The sequence below is a fragment of the Humulus lupulus genome, chromosome 5, assembly GCF_963169125.1.
Source record: "Humulus lupulus chromosome 5, drHumLupu1.1, whole genome shotgun sequence".
In the NCBI taxonomy this organism is placed as follows: Eukaryota; Viridiplantae; Streptophyta; class Magnoliopsida; order Rosales; family Cannabaceae; genus Humulus; species Humulus lupulus.
The window spans coordinates 54,999,892-55,005,977 of record NC_084797.1 but is presented as its reverse complement, the minus strand read 5'-3'; positions in this window follow the sequence as shown (position 1 = coordinate 55,005,977).

Genomic DNA, 6,086 nt, shown 5'->3' with positions numbered 1-6,086 from the left:
AATATGATCCACATAATCATGCATATAATCATATAATGGCACAAGAAATCAATTATGGCCCTCCCGGCCTCCTAATCAAGGTTCTAAACCTTATTAGGAAATTTGGGTCGTTACCGTTATCATAAGAATATTTATACAACAATGATTTTCATCGTCGGTTCAATAATATATATTCTTTTCTTGAGCAATCACTCTTGAATTTTTACTACTACAATAAAAATTTTCCATGTTAGTTGACCTATTGATGTGGTAACCTTCAACGTCATAAGTTGGATGCTACCACGTTGGTTACCATATAACATAATAAATTATTATATTATTTTATAGTTGTTAGAGAAACTAATTCTGTTGTAACATAGTAATTTAATAATGGTTAGAGCACTAACTATTTAATGAGTTGTGTAAATTAGTTTTGTTCTTAGTCTTTTGTTTTGACTAGTGTACTTTGTTACAACTCTCTATGTATAAATTGAGTCTCAACAGTGTTGAGTTGAGCTCTCACAATTTCATTCAATGACGTCTCTTTCATTATTTCATTTTCTCTCTCAATTTCCACTCTGCTATGTTTTCTACTCACTCTAAATTTGTATAAATCGCCATGGCGTATGGCACTTCCTCTTCTCAGATTCAAGGTCAATCTCCTACCACTATTGCTGCTCCTGTGTTAAATTCGAGTAATCTTTTTCCCCTGAAAATTTGCATGGATCATCTGAATTACTATTACTGGAGATCTCTAGTGCTTCTAGCTATCTGAGTTTACAATCTCGATGGCATTCATCTTGGTATTGTTCCGATGCCTCCTTTGATTGTGAATGGAGCTCCCAATCCTGATCATACTGCGTGGATGAGATTTGATCAATTTATCATGAAAGTGATGATGAATTCCATCTTTGAATATATGCTTGGCTACACTATTGAATGTTCTTCTACTCGTGATGTTTGGCTGCTTTTTGCCAATCTATTTGCAACAAAGTCTAAGGCTCAACAAATTTAAATACGTAGATTGTTCCAGTCCCCCAAGAAAGGCTCTACTCACATTAATGAATCCATCCTTGATCGCAAAAATATGATACGCAAGTATATGCAATCGATTCAAGTAATATAAATAGTAAATAAGAATCATTCCCAGAGACACTATAATCCAATTACCAATAATTGCTCTTTACTTTCTATTTAGGAAGTAAAATTAAGATGAATAAATCTAATTTCAAACTCAATTTAAATAACTGTAAATAAAATAATTAATCAAAAGATGAAAATAGATAATAAAAAGACCTAGACTATTAACTTCATCAACTTTCATTCTATTAATTTTATTAATTAGTTCTAAATTTCTTTCTTCCTATTCTAATAGCAGGTTAACATAAATCGATTTCTATTATTTTTCAAGATATAAGATAAAAACCGAGATGCAGGTTTTCTACATCTCTGTGATAAACTTAAACGTATAGCAAGCATTAAGCATAGAAACCTCATTGTTACACAAGCCATACAGGTACTTTTGTCCAATATGTAACCTATATCTATACCACGATAGCATATTCAATTCTCATCTTTCGAATGTTGAATCAAAATCATAAATCAAACAAATATTGATCAGATATTTACTAGCATTAAGCAAACATTATACATATTAGAATAAAGAAGAATAATCAATAGAATATCATAATAACATTAAATAGATATCCACGTGACTATATTAACCCCTAGATACAGGTGTTTAGTTCATATCAGACATGAATAAAACAACAAAATAATTATTTAGAAACATAAAATTTAAAAGCTTGAAGATAAAAAAGAAATATGAAAGTGCAGGAAAAATTGTCTCAAAATCAAATTTACTCTCTAAATATGTAATTAAAATCTGACCTAACCCTAATGAAAACATAAAGTATGAATTTATATTAAAAGAAACCAAATTCCTCTTTTTTTCAAGGGTGGGTCGCGACATGGTCTTTCCTAGGTTGCGGTACGTGTCTTTTTAAAGCACTTCAAAATCTAGTCAGCTCTCCAGGCGCCGTGATCCTTTAAACCCAGGTCATAGCTGGCCTCTCCATGGACCTCCTGGGTTCTGCCTCTGTTTCTTCTAGCGCTGCGATTCTATTGCCTAAGTCGTTGCTCTAATTCCTTTCAGCAAACCTTCAGCCTCTGACTTTGCTAGAGTCGCGACCCTTAATCCAATGTCGCGACTCTAATTGTATTTTTTCCAGATTTTCACCTTTTAACATCCTTCCTTCATCAAAAACTTATTATAATTCATCCTTAGCACCAATTTGATTCGAACAACCACCAAAAGCTCCATTTTCCACCATTTTTTCTTCTTTTCTCTTTTAGCTCATGATCCAAAGTACCGACGTACAACAAAGACAAACACAAGAATAATCTTGCACAAAACAAACATAGAGACTACCACAAAAACACATTCTAAAACGACACTAAAATGGAGTTATCAAACTCCCCCAAACATACTCTTTACTCGCCCACGAGTAAAGAACACAATAATAAACAGATTCGACTAAAAACCTAAACAACAAACACACTTGAATCAAGCCGACAACAATAATTCACGCCTCAAGCTTTGATGACTAACACACTTATATAATCTTCAGGAAAATCAACTTAAAATCCAGAATTTCAGTCTAAACATTCTTCCAGTTCACTTAAGTCCAAACAAAAAAAAAACTCTCAAAATCATGATTAATAAATAAAATGTATTTGAATCAATTCATGCTCACCAAATTTTTTTCATTACAATCAATTAATATCATTATCCCATAAGCTTGCTATACTTACTAATCTTCACTAAGTTAGAAAATACATGCTCAGAAATCAATTGGACTTTCATAGCTTATAATTTAAAGGCCTTAGGTAAAGGTAGTTGAAAAAGTTATTTAGGCTCAAAATATACCATAAGCATTCAACCAAAAAATTCAACCTTTATCCACTCAAAAACCCAAAATCCAATCCAAAAATTTTCCAATATTTCTTATTTTGAGAGAGAATTCATATTTTGAATTTTTTTTTATTTCATTTTTTTCTAATGATACTACACTCCCCCAAACTTATTTCTTTGTATTTTCAATTGGAGTGTAGTTCATATTCAATTTATTTTTTTCTCTCAAAATTTCTTCATCTATTGACACAAACCATCCCCAATTACTTTTCACGTGCTCATGGTATATCAAAGGGAAGGAAAAATAACAAAGTTTCAAACAAAAGAATCAAATTAGGCTCAAAATTGGGTAACTAAGGATTAAATAAATCAAGGTTAGCTTGAAAGGCACAAACGGTTCAAAGAATTGCCTAAATCATCTTCCTAAGCACGCATCATCTAAGATTTCGTTTAAAATAGCAAGAAAAAAAGTTATAGGAGAACAACATTTTCATAAAAAAAAATTCAACATTCAGCAAGCATAAAAATTGTTCAATTACACAAAATTTATTAAAAATCATGATTAAGCTCTCAATTATTTAAGTGGACTCATCTAAACATGGTAAGATATATTCAACCAAGCACACAGATTTATATAGTTTTCATTCCATTCAATTTATACAGCACATCATTCAATAATATTGTCATTGGATAATCATTGTCAACTTGATTCACACTAACACCCTAAACAACCTAGACAAAACACACTAACATAGAAAACACAACTTAACACAAACAATAAATTCCTTCCCCCAAACTTAACCTAAACATTGTCCCCAATGTTAAAATAAAAGCTAAGGAAAAAAAACTTAACTGACACCTCAGACTACTTAAAATGATACAGATTGATATGGTGAATCGAAAATGGGGAAAGAAAAATTATGGGTGTAACGACCCAAATTCACTAATAAGGCTTAAGGGCCTTGGTTAGTGTGTCGGGAGGGCATGATGGGAATTATGTGTGATTATTATGATTTAGATGCATGATTATGATTTAAGCATGTTATATGATTACTTGAGTACTTGAGATGCATGACTATGTGTGTTAGTGTGCATATAGGCCCAGATTAGGTTAGAAGGGCATAATCGTAATTTTAGCCATTATGGGCATAACTGCTTTGATATATGTGATAATTGTTGAGACCACATTATTATGTGGATATGTCTGCGATCTGTGGCTCGAGACGATCCTAGTGAGCAAAGTAGCGTAAAAGTCATAGCGGGGATTTATACCCGGCTCGGGGTGAGCTCAGGGGTGTAAATGGGAATTTAGTGGATAAGCTGGAGATTATTGTAACATTGAGGAATGCTATTGGTGATTAATTAGGTATCGGGAATTAAGCGGGAAATAATAGAGACATTCGAGGAAGTAGCGGAAATTAGGCAAAATGACTAAAATACCGTTAAGTGGACTAAAGGATTAGAGTTAATTGTGAGGGCATAAAGGTCATTTGACTTTTAAGGATGGATATTACTGAGGTTTTAAGATAGTGGAATTTATAGAATATCAAAAGGGTCTGAAAAAGAAGGGAAAAGAAGGAGGGAAAACAGAGAGAGCTTCTCTAAGTCGGTTTACACTTTCCTTCACCTGTTTCTTGTGAATTTCTGGAGTAAAGCTTAGAGGAGAGCTGGAATAACTAAACCTCAAGGACTTTGATCTAAGGCTAAGGAATTGACAGAGGTTTAACAGGGTTTCACCAATACTTGAGGTAAGATTTTAGAGTTCATCCATTTCTGTTTCTGGTTTTTTTAAGCTGTGGTACTTGAGTTGAATTGAATGGAATTGAATGGAACTTTAGGGAATTCAGGCTTAGGGCTGAGGAGCAGCAATCAAAGGGAGCCTAGGGTTAGCTTGTTGGCGAAATTCTATCAAAGGTATGAATTCTAAGCTCTAATTCTGATGTTCAGCTGGTTTATGTTGGGTTCTGAAGTTTGGAGGTGGCTATGGTGAATTTTGAGTTTGTGATTGCATGTGCTTGGAGTTTAGAGGTTTAGGGTGCTTGAGATGAGTGGAGTGTGGTCATGAGGTTGTTTTTAAGTTTGGGTAAGAGTTGGAAGAGGTTTGGTTGAGTTTGGCTCGAGAAAATCGCACAAGGGAAATTTTGGTGTTGGGCTGTCTGTGACTAGCGCTACAGCGCTAGCCTTTGGGCGCTGTAGCGCTAGGCCATCTTGCTGAGGGGATTTGGTTTCTATCTGTAGCGCTATAGCGCCCTCCCAAGAGCGTTGTAGCGCTACCCTGCCTTCTGAAGGGGATTTTAGGGTATTTTGCAAGGGTTTTTGACCTAAGGTTTGGGGTTTGGTTCCACCACCTTGTTTGGTGGAACTAGGACATCCCGGGGGCTCGGGGAGGGTTGATGTTGACTTTGGCCATGATTGTGTTTAGGTGAGCGCTAGGGCTCGAGTGGGATCGTGCTCAAGGTGTCGAGGGATTAAAGCTATTGAATTGAAAGGTAAGAAAACTGCACCTGTATGTATGGTTGTGAATGGGACTAAGTGCTCCCGAGAGTTGTATTGTGTCATCGTTGGTATTATGCCAGGGGACACGTATAAGCGGTCTAAGAGTACCGTTCATGATTTTAGCGCACAGAGCGCGAATTGGCCACTGGGCGCCGGAAATAATAGGATAACAGAGGGAGCTGCCTGTGAGCGCTAGCCCTGGTTATCGTCTGTGCATTGTGTATTTGAGCTGAGATGCTTAGTATATGAATTACTTGATTGATGATACACTTGAGTTGATGAGATGCTATATGTGTAATTGATTTGTTGCTAGTTGTTCATGCTCTGTTGTTTCTGTGTTTTCTTGCTGGGCCTTGGCTCACGGGTGCTTCGTGGTGCAGGTAAGGGCAAGGGCAAGCTGGACCAGGCCTGAGGTGGAGAGCTCCGAGGTGAAATGTACATAGCCAGCCGTTCGATCACCACAGTCGAGGAGTGTGTCAGGACAGAGATTACCTAACAGCTCGCTTTTGCCTTAGTATGGCCAGTCGATGTATCTAAACGTTGTAACTTTTGTAAATGGTTTTTAAACTGTCAATTTTGGGATCCCATGTTCGTAAACAATGTTTAGTAATGAAAACGTACTTTTGAGACCAAAACACTTTTAATCCTAGTTTCTCTACTATTTCAGTACACGCTTTTACTTTAATGACTTGATTAG